We start from the raw sequence: 23,201 nt of genomic DNA, 5'->3' as shown, positions 1-23,201 counted from the left end.
TAGAATATGCACATTCATGTATGTACACACACACAGTATATAGGGCAGTATAAGTTGAAAGTAGTCCTTTGTGAAATAAACAGCGTGAACATACAACTGGGAGTCAGCGAGTGTGATCCGGCAGCGCAGCCTGTGCGATCTCCAGAGAACTATACTGAGAACAAATGTAAACTTCTGTTCTGTGTTGACAGTCAGACGGGCTCCAACACACTTCTGGGACCATCAGCGCTCACCCAGTCTCACGAGGACGGCCGTAAGATATATACATCTGGGGATGAGAGCGGAGGGCGATGATTTTTTTTTTTTTTTTCGCTTTAAATATGTTGTTGGCCTTCATGACACGTCACGTCACGTCACATCACGACACGACACAACACAACACAACACAACCTGACACGACACAACATGACACGACACAACACAACACGACACAACACAACACAACACAACACGACACAACACACGACACGACACAACACAACACGACACAACATGACACAACACAACACAACACACGACACGACACAACAACACAACACGACACAACACGACACAACACAACATGACACTACATGACACGACACAACATGACACAACACAACACAACACAACACACGACACAACACGTCACAACACGACACGTCACGGCATGGCACAACAGGACACGACACGACACAACCGGACACAACACAACACAACATGACACGACATGACACGACACAACACAACACGACACAACACAACACACGACACAACATGACACGACACAACACGTCACAACACGACACGTCACGGCATGGCACAACAGGACACGACACGACACAACCGGACACAACACAACACAACACGACACAACATGACACAACACGACACAACACAACACGACACAACACAACACACGACACAACATGACACGACACAACACAACCTGACACAACACGACACGACACAACACAACATGACACAACACGACACAACACGACACGACACAACACAACATGACACAACACGACACGACACGACACAACATGACACGACACGACACAACACAACACAACACACGACACAACATGACACGACACAACACAACACAACACGACACAACACAACACAACACGACACGACACGACACGACACGACACAACATGACACAACACAACACAACACGACACAACACAACACAACACAACACAACATGACACGACACGACACAACATGACACAACACAACACAACACACGACACGACACAACAACACAACACGACACAACACAACATGACACTACATGACACGACACGACACAACATGACACAACACAACAACACAACACAACACACGACACAACACGTCACGGCATGGCACAACAGGACACGACACGACACAACCGGACACGACACGACACAACATGACACGACATGACACGACACAACACAACACGACACAACATGACACAACACGACACAACATAACACGACACAACACAACACAACACACGACACGACACGACACGACACGACACAACACAACACACGACACGAGAAGGCGATGAGCTTCGATTAAGGAGGTGATGGGACAGAAAAGCGGCAGCACCCTGAGTGCCAAGAAGCAGGATTGAGAGGCATCGGTCTGCAGCGACGTGTTTGGCCTCGAGTGCCTCTCGTCGTCAGAGCGGTTACACATCTTGCGTGGAAACTGCCAGAGTCCCATCTGCGGTTGTTTGGAGCTAAATGGTCCGAATTCACAAGTCTTTGAGGGGAACGGATGTTAGTCGTGCATGGATGATACTTAAACGTATAATAGGACCATGGTCTCATTTATACTCAGAAGATATTTTTAGGCTTATATTGCAATACACATGACACACATCAATATTTTGAAATGCTGGGACTGGGCAACAAAACAGCCCAAGGTTGTTTTTCATTTTTTTACTTTGTAGGTATGACTATTGGTTCTTAAATGGGTGGAGGCAAGTATTAAAACAAGAGGAACTTGTTACTGTAATGCAGCCTTAAAAGGGGCACTATGTAGTTTTGAAGAAGAAATTCAAATATTTACAAAATTAATGAGGTAATGGTACAAACTAAGGAATATACATTTTGTCCGTAATTGCATAAACGAGCTGTTCTTAGAGGAAAATAAGCCCCCAGAACACTGTGTGGAGCTAGAAAGGTGGCAGGGTCCGCCACATATAACCAACGTAAAACATTATGAATCTGTATTGTCCTTTAAGGTCAGTTTGTTTATTTAGTGTGTTTAGGTACGAAGATCTCTTTGTTCTGATTACAATTTCTTCCCTCATCGCGCACCTTTAAAACCAGTAAAAGAAAAAAAGACAATTTAAAGTCTCCTATCCTCCTATGTGGTGAGATATTTCCCAGGCACAAGTTAAAAAGAATCACTGGCGGTTTTCCGAGAAGAAACTTCCTCTACCCATGATGGCGGTCGATACACGAGGGGTTACAGTGTTTACTGAAGGAGCGAAGACTCTGAGCTACGGGGAAACGGCTACACAAAGTGGACAGATTGATGGATGGAGGGAGGACTTGTTAACAAGCAACAGTATTTTTCAGAAGCAATTAGCATCAAGTTTAAGTTTTGGACCATGACAGTGTTTATGAGCTGGAATCCCAAAGCATTTGGTGATTAATTACACGAGTGACAATGATTTGTGTTGCTTGATTTTTACGTGATGATCGCAGCACTTCCTCCGAAAGCAATAAACAAGGATTAAATGCAAAGTTTGGCTCTGTGGTAAATGTGCACATTTCAGCCAGAAACTTTGTCGTAATCGTATTTTTAAATTGTTTACACCGGCTGTTTTTTGGCAGCAGAGTCTCTCTGCAAGATGAAATAGTCCCGGCGTTGCTACGAAGACGTATCGCTGAGATGTGGAATGTATGTCATTATGAAGAAACACACCGCTGCACGTGTGTTTTGATTACTAGGAAACCGAAACATGAGGAGGAGGGCTGGTAGATCCTCACAGTGAGCAGTGTGGCAGAACCACTGCATGACTGAGGAGCTGATGGCTTAAATGAAGAGCTGACAGCTTCGATGAACTGCCTGACATTAAGTGCTGAAAGTAATTAGCCTTAATTAGCATCAACTGATGGCTAGCTGATGTGGCACTATGTTTACTGCCTGAACTTGTCCGTATATATAAATGTATATGTTATCACATTTAACACTTCACGTACGTGACATTGTGTTCTGTATAGCGATGAGATGGATTATTCATGTATTTCTACAGCTGCCACAAGGCGGCTCCGCAGCGGGGAAGTTAATCATTGATTGATCTCATGTGACAAGACGACGCACCCGTCTACAAGACTCTATCACGCCGCTTTGTCTTCATGAAAGAAGGAGCGTCAAGTCTTCAAATCATCTTGTATTTATTCATCAGCCCTGACAACCCTCGCACCTGTGGCTCAGACGGGGGCCACACACACAACGACCGGAGCACCCGGGCCCCTCGGTCGGATTTTCAATATACGATAATGAATGTCGGGGAAAAACAGTAGCCTCGTTTTCAGGAATACACAATGTCGAGAAGGTCAATCTCATTAGCCACGGAGAGAAGAAAAACGCGGGAGAAAACTGAAAAAAAAAACTAAAGGTTTTGGTACCAACAATGAGATTGCTTGCCGACGTGACATTCAGATACGTGTGTTCACACCTCGGAGCCGCCGAGCGCAACCTTTTGGCCGGCAGGGCCTCTTGAGGCTTAAGTGTCTCGCTGGAAGTGACCCCCGAGAAGACGCTGTTATCGGAGGGATAAGGATTTCTCATTCACAGCCAGACTGAACCAGAGTCACACATATGCTCCTCTAAGAATTTGGGCTACGAGGATAACAGTGTGTGGGGGGGAAAAAATGGCACATTCAGAATCAGATTTATGAGCTGATACAGTTGAGAATAACCTGAGAATATATTTAGTTCCAAAAGCTATAAGATGATCTCAAGTGACTACAAATGGACTTTCTAACCAATAAATCTTTCCCCCCGTCTGTTGTACAGGCTTTCTTTGTCTGCTTCCAAATAAACTGAAGCACTTTTTCTGTTCTACTAAAAGTCTGACACCTCGTCCACAAGCTGGGACTAATTAACAAAAGCAGCCGAGACATATATGCATATCTCAGTGTCAGACTGTCCAGAGTTTATAATTGTTAGCCGGAGGACATGATTACGTCAGCTCAAGGAATTATTGAAAGGACGACAACTGCGAGGCACTTGGCAGCTGTAGAAAGTTTGGACGTATAAAGGCGTTCACGCGAATAGCCGCGTTTATAAAACATGAAGGTAGGACTGCTAAAAACATGCTTTCAGCTAGTATTGTAGAGGCTCGGAGGTAACACATGAAAAACAAAAACTGACAGGGATTATGAGAAACATGCCAGCAGGCAGCTTACACAGCAGGTGGTATTGATGATATAGGCAGGGAATCATTTCGCTTCTGGGTGTATGGATCATTTTCACCCTAAAATAAAGCACACAGAACCGACACATAGACGTCCAAACTCCGTCTCTGTCTCCATTCACGGCTCACAGCCTCCTTGGCAGAACTGGCCCAGCTCCTCGCCCGCAGGAGCCCACAGCAAATCAAGTTTATTACAGCCTCTAATTACAATTAGAGTCTCAAAGGGTTTTCACGATGAAACAATAAGTTGAGAATGATAAATGGAAATGGCAGCCCAACCTTAGACCCTCAGCAACAATGAGAGGAAGCCCTTCCACGGCCACTTAATTAGGGGTAAGATGTGAGGAACCTTGGGGTGGACTTCACAGAAAGGAATCCCTTGTTCACCTGTCCGCTTCACAAAAGCCATTCAGAAGGTGGTGAGGGAGTCGCAGGATGCTTTAACAGGTTTGTTGACATGTTAGGCAAGTCTCCCTTTGTCTGGCCAGCCCATTCTTATCAGGACAAACAACCACACAGGTTGGCTGTGAAAGCAGCTTATTATGACCCATATGTGCGTTTCTTGTTCAGCGGAGACCTCCAGTGGCTGTACTGTGAGTTTCACCCAGAAGAGAGTGAGTTGTTTTACATCACCTGCATTACGTAATTGAAGGTTTGCACGCAACTTAGCTTTGCCCTTGAAGGAAGTTACATGAGAAATGAAGCTATTTTAAACAAAGCCAAACTATTTTCCAAAACCTAACCAAGTACTTTCACTTTCTAAACCCAACCAGGTAGTTTTAGATCCTGAACCCAACCAAGTAGTTTTAGATCCTGAACCCAACCAAGTAGTTTTAATACCTGAACCTAACCATGTAGTTTTCTAACCAGGCGGTTTTAGATCCTGAACTTAATCTGCTAGTATTAGTTCCTGAACCTAACCAAGTAATTTTAATACCTAAACCCAACCAGGTAGTTTTCTAACCAGGTAGTTTTAGTGCTGAAATCTGAGTAGTTTTACAGCCTAAAACTAACAAGTAATTTCACACCACAATGTAACTGAGTTGCTTTAGTTCCCAGAAAAATAATGAACTAGACCTTTTTTATTGATCTATTAACTATCCTGCTATATTCATTCTAGTAGACTAATGGCTGCAATTTTACTTAAGTTCCCCTCAAGGTTTTGGCGTCATCAGAGTTGATATAACTTAAATCTCAGAGAGCTTAGTTGGTAAAAGCTCCTCATTTATTACTCATGAACCTCTTACAACGGCAGTCTGACTGCACACACAGCACTGACACAGACAATACTTTACACAACACAAATACTGTGGATGTAACAGTTAGCAGTGATATAGCATGTTTAAAGGCAGTTAGGGTTGAGTCGGGTGAAGTTTCGTAGTCCACAAAAACATGTCAGGAGCTTCACCTCCAAACAGTGTTGCAGCTTTCACCTACACACTGAAGTAGATGGGGATTTGTTTTCGAATGATCAAGCTTTAAAATGCTCGTCCAGCGTACTCTGGATCTCAGACAAGCTCGTGCACCCACTTCAGACGGGGTGGCGCTAGTGTTAGCAGGGACAGTGAAGATTTTAGCGTCTTTCCAAATCAGAGACTTGCATCACACTAAAGGAGCTGTATGGAGTCATGTAATGTTTCTTTTCTCCATTTTAAAACAAGTCTCCATCCACTTCAACGGTTTCAAATATTCCTGTTTCGCTACGAAGCACCAGAAATGTTTCGTGGATTACAAAAACTTCCCCTGACTTTCTATCAGCGTGGGGGCGAGAAGATAACAGCTGAATTTTCAATCTTCAGGGGAACTTTTTCCTTTATGTTGAGACGGGCTAAGTCTGTTTTAGATTTAGAACTATTTGATGAAAAATACATAAAGCAACATGTGTGCTATCCCACATGAGAAAGAAAAAAGGAGGGTTATTACCAAGGGGGCTTTTGAATGGATACAAAAGAAATAGGAAATTGGCTAGTCCAAATATTCATGTTGCAAATGGACTGCAGCGATGATTTCTAAACATGAGTTGAACTCTGACTGCGGGTCAGTCGAATCAGAATTTTTTTTTTTTTTTTTCCCAGCTGTGATTTATTTGATCTTGTGAATTCAATCGAATAAAAAGTCAGGTCAGAAACTGCTGGCTGCTCGCACAAGCGTTCACTCAAACACACCTGGGAGTTGGCGGAGTGCAACGCACGCTCTTGTACCATTTGCTGCTGCATGAGCAGAGGTTAGAGGTGACATTTCATGCCTTGCACAAGGGCACCTTGGGCACGGCTGGAGATGAAGGTGAGGCGTCCCATTTGTCTCTTTCTCTCCCAGCTTCCTCTCGCTGATTAGGACCCCCACCCCCCCTTCAAGGTCACTGAGTGGGACTGATCTGCTCCCGTTTCCCACTACTGCAATGACTCAGATGAGATTGCTATATCACTGTCAGCAGCGGCTCACAGGCTTGGCATCTCTGTCAGTTGTGGTTGGACCCTCGGCACCTGCGTCAGTGCTCAGACCGCGGAGCCCCTGCTGAATAAGTGGGCCCACTCACTGCTTCTTTTTTCTCGGCTGGGAGGTTTTTTTTTTCTTTTTGTGCAATAACGCACACAAGGAGTGAGGGAGGGAGGAGTGGGGAGAAAAGAGTCCCCTTCCAGCTGTCGAGAGCATCACTGACAAGCGGGTCGGTTAACAGCAACAACAAAAAAAAAGGGGGGGAAAGGCGCACGTCCATGTGGGCATCGATCCGCCAGACATATCTGCGCCTCTAACGCAAAAACAACAACCCGCGGGTTCAGGGTTTGCTCCTCCTGGCCGGCACCAATCTGCGCTGGGTAGAAGGAGGGGGCGGGAAGGTTAGTTTGAAGAAGAGGGCAGAGCTCTGCGAGAGGACGCCGATAGATCCCAGACTGTTTCACCGCTGGAAGAAAAGGAAAAAAAAAAAAGAAAAAGGAGATCTGAACCCCGGTGGACAACAACAGCTGAGGGGAGAAATCAGCCCGGACCAAACGTCAGAACCTCATTAACTCCGAGGAGAGCCCAGTCGGAGGGGAGAGAGAGAGAGAGAGAGAGAGAGAGAGAAGAAACAACCAGAACAGAAGCCGAACCTGCTGCTGCTGCTGCTGCTGCTGCTGCTGGGGGTGAGACTCTCCTGCTTCTCCTTCTTTACGCGCTCATTAGGTGTGTTTCATGTGTCTGATAAGAACTGGAGACGGTCGCAAACGCGCTCAATGGCAATGTTTCATTCACATGCAACAACTGCTGTGTGTGCGTGAAATGTGTGTGTGGGAATATGTGTGTGTGTGTGTGTGTGTGTGTGTGTGTGTGTGTGTGTGTGTGTGTGTGTGGAGCTACCGCAGTATAATTGATGGTTTAACAGGTCTCCCTTCGCATGCTGGGGGTGGTGGTGTTAGTGTTGGTGGTGTTGGTGGTGCTGATGCGAGGATGCGGCGCTGCAGGATCAACATTCAAAGTGTTGGGTCCAGTGTGAGCAGCACATGTGGGGCTTATTTCTGTTTCTTTTTCTTTTTCTAATCGCAGTTTCTAAGACGATGGTGCTGGTGTTTTTTTTAATTTATTTTCATTTTACGCGTGTGACTTGAGTCCGGACAGTCAACACGATGCGACACTTGAAGGGGGGGGGGGTTAATTGTTCAGTCCCCACTAATGAGCAATTAACGCGTGACGTTTCGTGGTGATACATGCATGCAAAAAAATAAATAGATAACTCTAAGGGCTGGAGATCCAAGATGGAAACAAGGCACCTCAACCAGTGACAAGACTGTTGAGCAGAGGCTAACTTAACCTTGAATAAAAGCCTCCTCTCCTCCTCCTCCTCCTCCTCCTCATCCTCCTCTTCTTCCTCTGGTCTGGCTCATCTCCTCACCAGAACAACAACAACAACAACAACAACAACAGGGCTGTAAAAAAAAATCAGCACCCTGTTTGTCTCACATCTCTGATCAATTAAACTGAGGCAAAGGGAAAAAAAGACACACACACATCAACTGATGACGACAGCCAGAAACTAAACACTTCCATATTTAATAATTCAAACTCCAGTACAGTTTGTGTGTGTGTGTGTGTGTGTGTGTGTGTGTGTGTGTGTGTGTGTGTGTGTTGAAACTCTCTCCTCTTCCTCACTGCGCGCTGTGACCACATGTTGTGATGTGATGTGATCAGATGATTTAAAAAAAAAAAAAAAAAAAAATCTTTCTCTGGGTGTTTTTTGCAGTTCTCCCTCCTCTCGTCTCGCTCCACGCCCTGAAAAAGAACACAAATTGGGTCAGCACACACTCCACAGACTCTCAGAATTTTACCGTTACATCGTCTTTTTTTTTTTTTTTTTTTTTGTTCGGCAGCCCAACGAGAAAAAAACAGGGTCGCGCAAATAGGCAACAAATGGTTTCAGCCCCTGAGTGATGTAGGAGGAGGACGAGGTCCCCCGACTGACTGTGGAGCTGCAGCGATTAATCCTTGTAGCGGTTGTCAGCTATTCGATTAATCAACTGCGATTTGGATAAGCAATTAATTGGTTTGAGTCATTTCTTTAAAGCTTCCAGCTTCTTAAATGTGAGCATTTTCTGGTTTCTTGTACTCCTCCATGGCAGTGAACTGAATATCTTTGGGTTTGTGGATGAAAACAAGACATTTGAAGACATCATCTTGGGCTTTTTGAGACACTGATCAACATATTTAGACCCAAAAAACAATCAATTAATCAGGGAAATAAGCAACAATGAACATAATCGTTACTCACAGCACAGAGCTCCTGTTAAAGATGATTGTGTTGAATGCATCTGTGTTGACAATGTGGCGATTGGCACTAACCATGGACCCATTATCGTGTCCAACATAACTGCGATTCACGATATCATCCCACTAATCGTCAAAATATTTTCAAAACTTTGGAATAAAAACTAAAACATGCAGGAGTCACTATAACCTTAAAATACGCCAATGAATTGCTATCGTAAATCACGAGGGCTTCCTGCACAGCGTCACCTCCCTGTTGTTTTCTAGTTTGGAATCCATAATCTTGACTCACATCCAAGCAACTGAGACAGCTGTGTTGCGCCGGGACATTCACGATTACCTCGATTTACGATTCATCAACTTATTGTGTTTTGTGTCGCCACTCCGCCATTCAGTCTTTTATCATCGCATCCCTAAATGACTTTCTTCCCCGATGAGACGCATGTAACAAACAGACCTGTTTAAGGTGAGGAGGTATAAATGTGGGTGCGCTGGGTGAAAGAGCAGGACGAGCTGTGTCATTTTATTAGTCCTGGCTTCATCTTTTCATCCTTCTCCAACCAGCCAATGTCAGAGGCCACGCTCTGGTATTAATTACCGGACATCAGCCGAGATCAAGGTTGCGACATCTTTCATTCCGAGGATGATTTTCCTCACTCTCTCCGCTCCGTCCTTCCTTTTTTTTTTCCTTGCACGCCACATTTTTTAAGGAGTCCCTCGTCTGTCCGTCTGCACATCACATATTCATGTTTCCACCACACCTCTCATTTGATGTAATGCACAGTCATCTGTAGCTCCTCGCAGCTCTTTTCTTCCTCCCCCCCACGATCCCTCAGTCTGCAACGGCTACACGGCTCATAATGCGATGACTCTCCGGGCTCGCGAGTGTGACCACAAGTAAATGTCTTTTCTCAGCCAGTTTCTTCATCTGTTGAGACATACAGAGCAGAGAGAGCCACCACCGACCGACCCCCCTCCTCTCGCCTCCCCTCCTTCCTTTTCACAGTAAATGGCCGCGTGGTGGAAAGCGAAAGCAAACTCAGATTTATTGTCCAGCAGGGAATGTGTCAGGGAGCACAGATTTTGTTGAGGGGAGAAGGTGTTATCTTTCTCATGCGCGACTTGCAGATGGATATGTTGTGCTTCTGTGACTCGGCGAACCTGCTACATCTGAAGTGGCGTGATTAGAGGATCTGTTTGTAATTGCTCTTCTTTTTTTCTTGTTTTTTTTTTTTTTCTTGCATTCTGCTTGCAGATGCAGTCAAATAAAACGTGTAGCAGGGATCGGGGCAGATTGTTGCAGGGATTAGCATTTTCTATATTGTTCCTGGAGGCACAGTAAGGCATGATGCAGTAAAATGCAAAGTATCTCGAGTGATTACAAAATAAATGAGGGTAATGTCTCCCAGAGTGTTAAAGGGGGGGAAAAGCACTGTCTTTGTTTTTTCCTTATTTTGCAGGAGGCAAATATTCTGCCCATAAATGAATGTTAATGTTTACAACATGTTTTGGAAATGACTCAGTATGCTAAATAATAGGGTTACCCTCCACTACTGTTGGTAAAAGCAGCACACGAACACGCACTGCCCTACAAGAGAGGCTTGTTTTGGAGATGTCAATATGCCCCGAGATCCACCACACAGCTCGAGTAGTGGAGATGGGGGGTCGAGGCGTACAGCCACTGCCTGACGATGATAATGATAACAGCTGACAGGACGTAATCAAGAGAGCCCTTTAAGTGAATTGAAGCCTCCACCGAGATCATGTCAGTCATGACCAAGAGGCTTTGAAGGGAAATTTACAGCTGGGCTCCAAAGGGGCAAAGATGATGAGATGTGGGACAACGCAGGAGAATGAGAAGTCCACGCCGGGTTGTAACAGACTGGCGGGTAGAGAGAGACGGACTTACTTCACTTATCCAGCACAGCCAAACATCCTTCATGGGATGAAATGGCCAAAATTGAATATTTTCAGGTTGTGGAGTGCTTTTGCATTACTGTGAATTTCTCAACATCTTCCAATAATTTCCCTAATCTCATTCATTCCCTGTGCTGGCGAGCTCCCATCATTTCCCCATTTATGTGCAGTAGAGGAGTACGATTAATCACTGAACCGCCATTCAGACTGGAATAACGTTAACTCCAGACTCCCACTGATTCGTGATCGCTTCTGTGATTGTCAGTGATCTTAATCCTGCAGAAACATGTCTGCCACATCTGTAATTTGTTGCTTTAAAAAAAAAAAAGAAAAAACAACCCTCCACAAACAGATGACTTGCGTCTCAGTGTTTTGGCAGAGTCAGAGTTCTCCTGACAAGACCAATCTCGTGTGGATGCACATCCCAGTAATTTAGGGACTAAAACTGCCTGCCAAGAGCTGCATAAAATATTTTCCAACAAGTACATTATGAGCAGAGCAAATCATCGGCCATTGTTTGAATGTTGGAGCTGGTGGCACAGTCACACAGTTAAGCTGTTCAAATTGATCTTGGGAGATAATCATTGAGATTAAATTTGATATTTAAAGGTTTGTTTTTCTGTTTGGCTGCACGGCGCTTGTGAAGAGCACCTTTTTTTGCGAGGCTAGAATAACCATGAAAATGAACAAAGACATTTTTTGTGCAACATCCCCCTTCTGCAACAATACCTTCCTTCAGGAGCTGCTGTCACCACTGACGCTCACCTTTTGTTCCTCACACTCTGTTTGTAGTGAACAGAAGAGGAGGTAGGAAATTGCCATCACAGAATCATGTCAAACAAAAAGCGAGAAATAATGGATCCAACCTGCATTTAAGATAGAAATCTGCATGTTTCTGCTGTGGGTTTCGTTGGTTTTGGTTTGATTTTGATGTCAGAGGCTCCTTTTATGTTCCAACACATTGAATCCATATGAAACAGGAGATGATAGAAAAAGCAATGCTGCCTTGCTCTCGCTTATTTCCACCTGCTCTCCTAAACCGCGTACGTCTTTCCAGGTTTACTGTGACCTTTAAGGTTGACAGTCAAAATCTCTCAAATGTCAGAATCTTTCTGGGGCCTAAAGCTTCATATTAGGAGCAGCTGTATGGAAGAGGCAGAATGTCTGCATGTCCTGAGAAACTCCTAAAATGTCTGAGATTGTATTGTAAACGTCCGAGACCTGTAATGGTGTTGAGGAGGCATTATCGCTGTATTTAAAATGTTTGTACCGTGAAGAATTGCCCCAGTGATGCACTAATTTGATCCACTGGCACGAAATATTTAAGGCAGAGCATTAAATATTGGACTTTTGATTGCGGTTGGCAGTGGATTAAGACGTGTTTTAAGCCAATGAGCAGTTAGATTTTGTTCCTGATCCAGATAAGATGAGAAACAGTGCTTGAAGGTTATCGGACAGCAGGTGCATGTTTTGTGAATCAAGGTTCGTGGCACAAATTGCAGTCAAGTGTGATGTGTGCAGAGGGAGTTGCAGCGCACGTCTGGTGTTTTCAAGGCTGCAGGCACACCGGAATAAACAATTAAACCCCTTACATGGTTGCATAACTTCCTGTAAATGATCCAAAAAAATGAAAAATAAATAAATAAATGCCTGGCTCTCTTCTCTGTGAAATGTATCCGACAGGAAATTCAATAAGGAGCCATTATTCTGCTCCAACGTATCACGATGACCACCTCAGTCCCTGGTCTGCATTCACCTCGAGTGCGGCGCTGATGCTTCCTTTGGTAGCACAAGATGATGCACACAGCTGTTGCCTCAGTAACCGACTGTTTTGGCTGAAGATATGAAGAGGGGATTATTAGGAGCATGAAGGGTCCTGAGGGGTTTCTGGGATGTCATGAGGAGACAGAAGATTTAATTCTCTTAAAATGTTTTTAAATGGACCTGGGTAAATCGTGTGTGTCACAAGTGTCCCATGGGTGTCAGCATCTTCAATACTGATTCACTTTACTGCAACAACTGGGAAGAAACCGCGTGGGCGTCGAAATACAGTCCAAACAGTGTGAGACAGAAAAGAGCTCACAAGTTGTTGTGGTTATTTTGCAGCAGCCTGGCGCCTTACTGCACAAACAAGGCAAAAATCAACACTTCCTCATATGAAAACAACTGAATGGGTTGATTGCCAGCGAGTCTGAGAAACATCAGGGTTTACCAAAACAACACGACGATTGCAGCTCACCAGCTACCAAAATGCCTGACTGTTATTGTGTGCACACAGTTTGGTCAGGTTTAGGTGAGATAACTACGTCGTATGGTTTATGGAAGGAAACTGCCTGGTGGGGTTTAGGCACTAAAGCTACTTGGTTAAGTTTTAGAAAAGAAAACTACTTGCTTGGGATTTTGCAAGAACACTTATTGATTAGGTTGATGCAAGGAGACTAGTTGGTTGGGTTTAGGTAAGAAAACTACTTGGTTAGGTTTAGGCAAGGAAATGAGTTGGTTAGATTTGGGTAAGAAAATTACTTTGTCAGGTTCATGTAACAAAACTAGTTGGTCAGGTTTAGGTAAGAAATCAGATGGTTAGATTTAGGTTAGAAAACAACCTGGTCAGGTTTTGGTAACAAGACTAGTTGGTTAGGTTTATGCAAGGAAATTAGTTGGTTAGATTTAGGTAAGAAAACGTCTTTGTCAGGTTGAGGTAAGAAAACTAGTTGGTTAGGTTTCAGCAACAAAAGTTGTTGGTTAGGTTTAGGTTAAAAAAAAAAAAAGGTTCATGTAACACAACTAGTTGGTCAGGTTTAGGTAAGAAATTAGTTGGTCAGATTCAGGTAAGAAAACAACCTGGTCAGGTTTAGGTAACAAGACTAGTTGGTAAGGTTTAGGTAAGAAAATTAGTTGGTCAGGTTTTGGTAAGAAAATGAGTTGGTTTAGGTAAGAAAACTTCTTTGTCAGGTTGAGGTAAGAAACCTAGTTGGTTAAAAAAAACGTGAATACGGGTTGTAATAAGCTGCTTTGATAGTCGACCTATTTGGCAGTTTTTCTGAGGGGCGCGGGCTCCAGAAACTGTGAGCACGTGTACAATGAATCTTGACACAATATAAGTAAGATAATCAGACATGCAAGACGCTGTGTCACCGTGTACTTTCATATAGATAGTGCCTGTTTGAGAGTTTGTGCAGTTAACTGATTTGGCCGACTTCATCATCTATCAGAATGCGTGCATGTGGAAAGCACATTTATCTCTCTTGTGTTTACTTCAAGGGACGGCTCTGGCCTTAAGATAACTCCAGGGCCTGATCTGAAATTCACCTTGTAGTGTCGAATGCTATGGCAGGCAGAAGTGATATAGAGACGGTAGAGCTCAAGCATATAAACATCCCCCCCGGGGCCCGGCTCCTCCATTTGGAAGGATTTACTACTTTTGTTGATGTGCCGTGATCGCAAATCAAATATGTTTGGGACTTTTACTGTTTGTCTGATTAAACAAAACAAGCAATTTGAAGATGACACCGTGGGCTTTGGGGGGATTAATTGATAGTAAAGATAACAGTTAATTGCAGCTTTAGTGGACAGTACAGTGAACTCCTGTCTGTGCAGTGGGAGGTTTTGTAGTTTGGGCCATCACATTATCACAAGCTGGATGTTTTAAAACAGAGGGCTGCGATAGTCTTAATGTAACTCAAAGTACATTTCTACACAGAAATCACCAGCTCCCTTCTTCGTACATAAGCTCACTACTGAGACCACTGAGACGTTTTTTTCTTTATCACCAGCTGCCAGACGATTGTTGGCATTTAATGTGTGTAGCGTTTGGCCATCCTCGCGCTGTCTCAGCCTACTCTTTATTGCAGCAGGTAGAGCGTGGAGACGCCGTCTTCCACGGGAGATTATTTTGCATCTCTGTTGCACCGCCATGCTCGAAACACGGTGTAGGTGTGCTGAAAGATATCATTTAAAATCCACAAGTGGATTTTACAGTTTGAATTATAGCATACATTGGCGCTGTCGAGAACAATAACTATCAGATTTTCTGCATTTGCACACAGGCAAGCTGTTAGTCAAGGTTATAATGACTGACTAACCTAAATGCCTCCGTAAACAGAGGATGTCGTGGGGATAAAAAATGCAAAATATTCAGATCAGACAAGGCAGCAGGGATACAAGAGGAATACACATCAAAGAAGGTCTTAATTGCAATGTCACAACGCTGGAAGCTTTGCTCATGAGCTCTGACAGCAACAGCATGGTCACCTTTAGTTCTTTAACCTTGACACAGAAACTGCCGGGAGGCTCCTCTCTGAAGATTTCGGGCCGCACGCAGGAATCTTAAGTTCAGAGACAGGGTTGGGTCAGGTCACTCAAAGACCGAAACACATTAGCGGCTCTAAAAATCAATGAGAAACAGGCATCCAGTGACAAGACGCTAAAAACAGAGCAGACACGGCGCTGTCTCTTTGTTTTTAGTTAAAAGCTTCGCTGCAGCGTTTTCAGCCTCATGGTTAAGATAGACAAGAGCATGTATCGTACTGCTGAAGTAGTCATTGTGAGCACTTAGGATGCTATTAGAATATTATTTAAAGATCATTCAGTATGTTTTTTTTTTAATCTCAACCATGAAATACTTGCTACTAACGGAGAGGTAGTAATAAAACATGTTTTTCTGACCCCAAAAGCACTTTTATCAAGAGACACTTGTACTTTATTACATCTGATAGACCATGAAAGTGCAGTGTGGAAGCAATATACCTCAACTTAATTTCACTCATATATCTGTGGCGTTACTTGTACCAGGCTGCCAGGGGGACTTTTGAATGAAAATGTACACCACAGAAAGAGGAAAGCTGGAAGCTGATCTTTAGATTCAACAGTATGTGTTTGGTAATTTCATGTGCACAGATGTATAAAGCAAACAGTGTCACAGCCACAATATCATATAGCAGTCAGACAAAAGGGCCGTGAGCATGACGTGTGTCTGCAATCAGCAGGGGATGCATTCCCACCGTATCTGGACAGCCAGGCCTTGGTTTTTGCCTTGATGCATATCCATGAACATCCCGACGAGGCGAGCAGACAACTCTGTCGGACTCTGACACCCACACCTTGAACAAGTTTGACTTCACGCCAAGAATGTGAACACAGTTATCTGTGAGGACAGGATGGAGCTGCAGCAGCGACTCTGTCCTCCTGTAAAACCTGTCACAGGTCACCGAGGAGAACACGGTCCTCGTGTCAAAACAGCTGCCAATTCAATTATGCTGGTAGATGAACTAGTTCTCGCCAAGTCAATACATAATGAAATTCGTTACTATTTGGTTCGGACACCAAACGTATTATTTACACTTGAAATAGTTGAGATAAAAAAAAAAAAAAAGAATAATAATCTGCTCAGTGGTCAGACTGAAGGTTTATTTCAGTTCTAAGAGAGGCGACCCGAGACTTACCTTCTACTTCTGTTGTGCAGTTTAAAGAATCAGCTTTGCTTAGCAACACTCAGCTGCTAATTCCAGCTGCTTACAGACGCTACTGTGCACTTGACACTGATACAGGATGTGAGCAGATTTTGATGCCAAGCTTGAAATTTCTTTACAAATAACATATCAGATAATTACGTAACTGTTGCTCACAGGCATCTTCTTTGCTTTCTGCCCTTTCATTTGTCAGTCTGGTTGAACAGATGAACAGCAACATTACTTAGTATGCAAACCCTTCATACAAAATTATATCTGTTCGTTAAGAGCACTTTTACCTGAAGGTGTGAAAAACCCTTCAAAAATACAGAGTAGTCCTCTCAGCCATCCCACTGTACATCAGGCTCTCCAGCTGGAAAGAATGGGTTGTGTGTTCTGATTACGAGGATGATTTCATGACAGTTTCTTGCCATCTCCATTATTGAACCTCTCTGGTTGATTCTGATCGTCCATGGTCAGTAGTCGACCATTTCTGCCCACGCATTTGCTTGCCAGTCACTTTCCAGTCGGTCGCGGTGATCTTTATAGACATTTCAAGACAAGCAGTCAATCATTAGTCACCTTCGATCAGTGCCTGCCGTTGACTGTTCAATCGGCGTCCCTTCTTATCATTTGTTCCCTGTACATCAAACCTTTTTACTGCAGAACCTGCATGTTCATATACACTAAACTCAGAATGTTCAACTGGTCTTTAAATTTCCATCATTTACTGCCAGATTGTGTTATTTATGAGATTTCTGTCGTCGTACATCCACACTGCTGTATTTCAAGGTGTCAAAAGTAGTTTAATCAAATCTGCCTTTTAAAAAATGTAGGACCGTGTGGGATATTTAGTGTAATTACCTTTTGAAAGTGATTTGAATTTGAACTTGGAGTAATTTGCTGTCTTAACAGCGCCTGTTCCTGTCGACAGTGATTGCTCCCATTTTCAGTGCAGAAGACTGGAATATTACCTACCAGGTTGCACACACACTAAACTGGAACGACCGGCGCTCTGTGTTTTTAGTGTTGTGTGTTGAGTAATGGTCAAAGTTTGCAGGGAGAAAGTTTGCCGGTTTTCAATTATGGATGAGGAGGGGAAAGAAAAAAGCAGGACGGCCTGAATACAAACTCCACCGAAGCTATTGTTGGAGTTTTTTTGTTTTTTTGTTGTTTTTTTTTACTGGCATTGAGGCCTCATCAAAGTGAAGTGCATGAGAGTAAACAGTTTGTCCCAAAGCGAAGCATCAATTCATATCATGTCATCAGCTGTGTTAATTATGATGGCCAATAATTAACAAAATGACAAAACAATGACTCATTTATCAAAATTACCATCAATTAGTTTCCGCCAATTGACCAATTAATTAATCAACTGTTTCGGCTGAAGTCTCATTAGGCGCTGAGTTTTCTGCTGATTGACTATTTTGTGTGTCACTTGAGTGGGTAATGTGTCATTTCTTGCTATTTGGATAAAATACTTACTATGTAGATCCCGGCAGCTCTCCGTGTCGTTCGTTTTCTTCTTAAACCACAGAACTTTGAAACACCGGCGGTCTTTGAACTCGTAGGAGCGAGTGATAAGAACATTATCTTCACTGCGAGCCGCGCCTCGGGAATTGAAAGTACTCGCCACTTTGTCGGCTGCCGTTTATTTTGAGACCAGACTGTGATCTTACTAGTTTGCTGTATTTGAGTGGTACCGAAATAAATGAAAAGCTCCCTTTTTTTTCCCTCTCTGAGGCGGATGAAGCAAAAAAAAAAAAAAAAAAAAAAAACCCACAAACACTCAGCGACGATTGCCGGACTTTCATGAGACTCATTTTAAAGATATGATCGAAATGGGTTTTTTTTTTTTTTTTTTAAAGGAATCTAATCAGCCACTTTTAATTAAAAACAGCTTAATAAAGTAATTAGTTACTCTGGGCAGGTAATAAAAGTAAAGTGGCCATTTAGAATCAATCATAAAACAATACAAAAAAGGTTTTCAAGCATGATCTTGGTCTTTAAGCTTTTTAAAGCCAGCAGTCAGGCATCAGTTGAGCCTGCTGTGATCCGACATGATGTCAGATGAGCTGTGCCAGTGTACTCTTAAGTGTGATGGTGACTGTAGTGGGTCTAATCAGCGCTGAGCTACCGATGATGTCATATTAAGCCCTTTGCAGATGTCAGTCATCAGCCTTCAGGTACCAGTTTGAATGATTTCATACTGAGTGTTTCCCTTTTTTCATCTAAAATCCAAGCAAGGTGCGACACATTGTTGGCCTCCATTTTAGGTTAAAATCATGTCGTGTGTTCATTTTAGTTTTCTCAGCGAGACTCAACGATCAACTGTCTTTATACAGGAAGTCTACTCTGCTGACTTTAACCTTCAGCGCGTGTTCAGTAAACCCGCCTGCATTTTGTTTGATTTCAACCCTGATTCCATTTTCACAACAGCTGCATGTGGAGGAAGCCCGCCGTTAAAAATGTAGCCTATCGAGACCAGTGTGTTATCAAATAACATCGCAACGTTCAGGTGCTTTTACAAGCTTCTATGGAAATAAAAAAAAAAAAAAGGCCTACATGAAATCACTGAATTTGCAGGAGTGTGATACCAGAGAAAATCTCTCTTTCTCTGTTTGTTTGGGTTTTTTTTGCAGAGTAGGTGCAAATGCTCAATTGTCCACCGGTTAATCGATCACAGATGGTGTCGTTTTCCCATACTCGTAAATTGAAAATAAAACTTAACTTGTGCAGTGTGGGAAACACTAGACTAGACTATAATGCATCCCTGTCTCGCTGGCCACGTTACCTGAACCACAGTCACCAGTGTTTCCCCAGATTCCAGAAGAAGTGGAGCTTATCCACCACCACATGCTCTGCTACTGCCAGAAACAGAGTAGCATGAACAATGCTTAACTGAGTCTCGTTCGCTGCAGTGGCAGTCAGTCAGACTTGTTGTTGTTGTGTTCATCACGGGCCTCTGCCCAACCAGCAAACTCCACCAGAGTGATAAGTTGCTGCACCGAGCAGTCAAAGCCGCTTTGATCACTGGAATCACTCTCACCACAGTCTGTCAGCCTGTGCAGCAGCAGCAGCAGCAGCAGCCCACACAGAGCATCCAGGCTCATACTCGTCACAGATACTCAGTGGGAGCTGATGCAGCCACAGTTCAAGCAGCCAGCTGCACTGAGCTGCTGTTTGCCGCGATCTTCCATAGCTGTAACCGAAGTTGCACTCGCCCTCGCTGCATTCTGCATCGTTCTCGCCGGAGACGTGCTTACCTCAGCCACAATCCGTCATGCTCGCTGGAGTGCTGCGCAGCCTGAGCAGCTGGCACTATATGCTGCATGAGACCAAGCAGCCATAGTTTGGAGTCACACTTGCCAGAGGCACCCTCACAGCTGCCATCATTCACACTAAGTGGGATCCTACTGGCCACACAAAAAGCCCCAGTAAACATCTCCTCCACAGAGACGCACAGCAGGAGGCAAAGCTCATCACAGCTCCGTTCAGAGTCACACTCACCTCTTTCCACTGGAGGGGGAAGCTGATTATTATCTAGACCGGGGGAAAGGTAACTTACAATGCTGGAGGATACTCGAAGAGCCATGAATTTATTTATGTATGTGCATTGCTGGATCAAATCAAATAAATATGTCTTCTCCCCCATCTGTGTGCTGTAATAAGAAGGTGATGAAATTTGATGTGTGTGCCGAGATATGTGGAACTCACATTTGCAGCGTAAGGTCTTTTTTTTTGATGCACAGTATCTCCTCTTCCGATAAGATTAAATATTTCTTGCAAGCCTAATGTATTTCAGGGAAGAACACCATCAGTAATAACCCTCTGTGTCATATAAGAAAATGGGTGGCCAAGTCTTGCCTCCGGCATACACGCCTACACGTCTGGCTGAATGACGATAAGTTAAAATGTAAATTGCCTATTTTAAATTCAGTCAAAAGGGCGGTATTTGTTCAACATACGGACATTTATAAGACGCGATGACACTGAATCACCTGTTCAAAGTGTCACATTATCCTTAATCTCTGTATATCTAGATCTGTAAATCTTTGAATTTCACACCGAGTTAAAATGTATTGCATATCTCTACAAATGCATGTGAAATCCCTGATGGTTATTTAAAAAACAAGATAAAGTGGAAGACTGGCCTACAGTACTGCTGGTTTATTTCAGATTCTTTTTCATTTCAGTCAGGAGTCTTTCACTGTTATTGAACTCCTGCTGCCCTCTGACGCATCTGTCCACACGGGCAGGAGGGCAGATTTTTTTCATAAAGCCGATAAACTCCAATGATTGCAGGCTCTAGAAAGGTACACTACCAGACAGACAGTACAAAGGCAATATATATTTCAGGTTTTATCTCATCACCTTTATTGTTTTTTTTTTTGGAAATACAAGCAATCCTGAATTTGTTCTCAGCAACACGTTTCGTATACACTGGGACCAGGGCAAACAAAAGACGGGGATCAGTCTTTCGCAAACAAGGATGTGGTGAAGTTCAACACTTTGTGAAACACTTGACTTTAGGCTCAGGAACTTGTACTGGGCCAATAAAACACATACTGACTCTGGTGATTGTCAGATGCAAAGGCACACTTTCTGTTGGGACCTTATTTCTGGAAAAATATGCATGCTGGTGGCGAAATGGTGAAAGAAAATCAAGCACAGGATGGTGAAAATACATAGAGAGACTGCACACATAATAGTTCTTGTTCACCAAAACCCATTGCTGCAACCTTGTAGGTTGATAGCGGCCATGTTGGTGTTACATATATTGAGTGAGACGATGTAGTTCACTGAGCAGTTTCACAAAAGTCGTTAGGGTTACTTGTGGGTTATTGGTTAAACCGGCCATCATGTGGGTTGCTAGGGCCAGGTGAGCTCAGGTGTGAAGGGTTGTTTATCTGACCTGGATGACTGAGAACCTTAATCAACAACACAACTATCTACAGTACAGTTCTTTTGGCCATAACCTCAAATGTGGAGCACCGGAAGGGGCGTGACTTCACTATAGCTCATGCTCTTACACTGCACATCCCTGAACCTTGACGGTAAATCCATGTTTTGATTGGATGGGAAAACAAGAACACGCATTCAACACAATTCCCTGCTAAGTGGCAAAGACAAGCCTATAGAGCTTCAAGGTGAAACACAGCATGGATCTTTGATTTATGGTTTAAATTATTCTGTTGGGCCAGTCTAGTGCGTGTGCTGAACTCCACCGCTCTTTGTATGGCTATTACCTTAGAGTGAAACCTTGCATTCCAATTACAGTTGGGCTATATAGCTGTCATTCGCGTTAGTAATGACTATAGCTTCTGCTTACACGGAGTCGCCAACCTGCCCGTGAATACTTTGCCTGTTAGTGTGATCGATCGCTCCTGATCAAGACACTTCAGAGACGCGCTCTTAGGTCGGATAATCTATTAAGTGCTGTTGTCTGGAGAGTCTTATAAAAAAATAAGTAGGATGTTATGGGTAAATAAATTGTGATATGCATGAGTCTAAATGGGGGTTTTTTTAATGTGCATACCAAGGTTTACGTTGAGGTGTGACTGTAACTTAAAAGTTTAGTCTGAAGAGTATCAAAATGGCGTATTCTTGAATATTTCAAGTAATCATTTGGACCAACGTCATTACTTGATTTATAACGTCTCCCGTGGACACCGTTTGAATTTTTAATGATACTACTCCAACCAGACACATTTATTATTCTTTTAACAGCCTCTAGAATATCACTAACCTCGTACATTAACTGGATACTGATGGGCCGCATTAGATGGCACTTTCCTCCAAAACAGGAAGTCAAGGGGTGACCAAAGTGATGGAAATCCATCCTGAGGGGGACGTGAATATCTGTACCAAATATCATAGAAATCCATCCGATGGCTGTTGAAACAAATGACCAATGTCATTAAAGGGACAGTTCACAGACACATAAATCCAATAGACCTTCGATGGAGTGGGATTGCTAAAGTCACTAGGCTTCGCCCTCTGGAGATCAATACACAATGTCTTGACCATCCAGCACATAGTGAATGAGAGTCTGTATCAAACTGACTGACTGACGGACAGACGTTACCATCCTTAAGACAACAACTCTACCATGGCTAAAAATGATGTACAAGGACAGACAGTGGGTAAAGGTCTGGGGAATACCTGACATATTCATCCGCAGACCATCTTTGATGGGGCAGTGATATGAAGTGATATGTGGCGCATTTGATGGATGGCAATGACATGGATGTCCCATCGGAGAACAACCAGCCCGTCTCATGTTTTTGCACCATCGCGTCTTAAATCCTTGTGAAACCACACGACTCAGAGGACAAGATGAAGCCCGACAGTTGTTTGGTATATGTTCCCAACTTCTCTTTTTCTGTACACTGTTTTCTCTGATGGCTTTGGAGGACTATGTGCCAGTCTTCTGAATGGACTGTTGTGTTTAAGTATTAATGCCACTGCCTTTTTTTTCAGATTCACTTTATGGCCTGGAAAGCTGTGATTTGAGTCAGGGTGCACTAGGTTAATGGACCAACGATTAAACGATGCTGGTGATGTATTTAATTTTTCCTGTGAGGAACAATAAATCTGTTTGCAGTGGACCTTGTGAATTCCATTGGTGGAAAGGTTAATTTATTAGTCATTTTACAACACCAGGGTTGTAAAAGTTTAAG

General features: G+C 43.4%; 1 protein-coding gene across 2 annotated transcripts in view; it reads left to right on the top strand.

Annotated features, from left to right (window-relative positions):
- Positions 1-6,718: 6,718 nt before the first annotated feature.
- The window catches only part of gabra3 (gamma-aminobutyric acid type A receptor subunit alpha3), a 94,216-nt gene continuing 77,733 nt past the window's right edge, over positions 6,719-23,201 (top strand). For both annotated transcript variants that reach the window (XM_037120652.1, XM_037120651.1), the window contains exon 1: positions 6,719-7,539. The gene's annotated coding sequence lies outside the window, so the exon portion shown is untranslated. The remainder of the gene's footprint in view (positions 7,540-23,201) is intronic.

This window comes from Acanthopagrus latus, chromosome 13 (assembly GCF_904848185.1).
Source record: "Acanthopagrus latus isolate v.2019 chromosome 13, fAcaLat1.1, whole genome shotgun sequence".
NCBI classification, from domain to species: Eukaryota; Metazoa; Chordata; class Actinopteri; order Spariformes; family Sparidae; genus Acanthopagrus; species Acanthopagrus latus.
The sequence above is the reverse complement of the archived record's forward strand: the minus strand, read 5'-3'. Positions and strand labels throughout refer to the sequence as shown.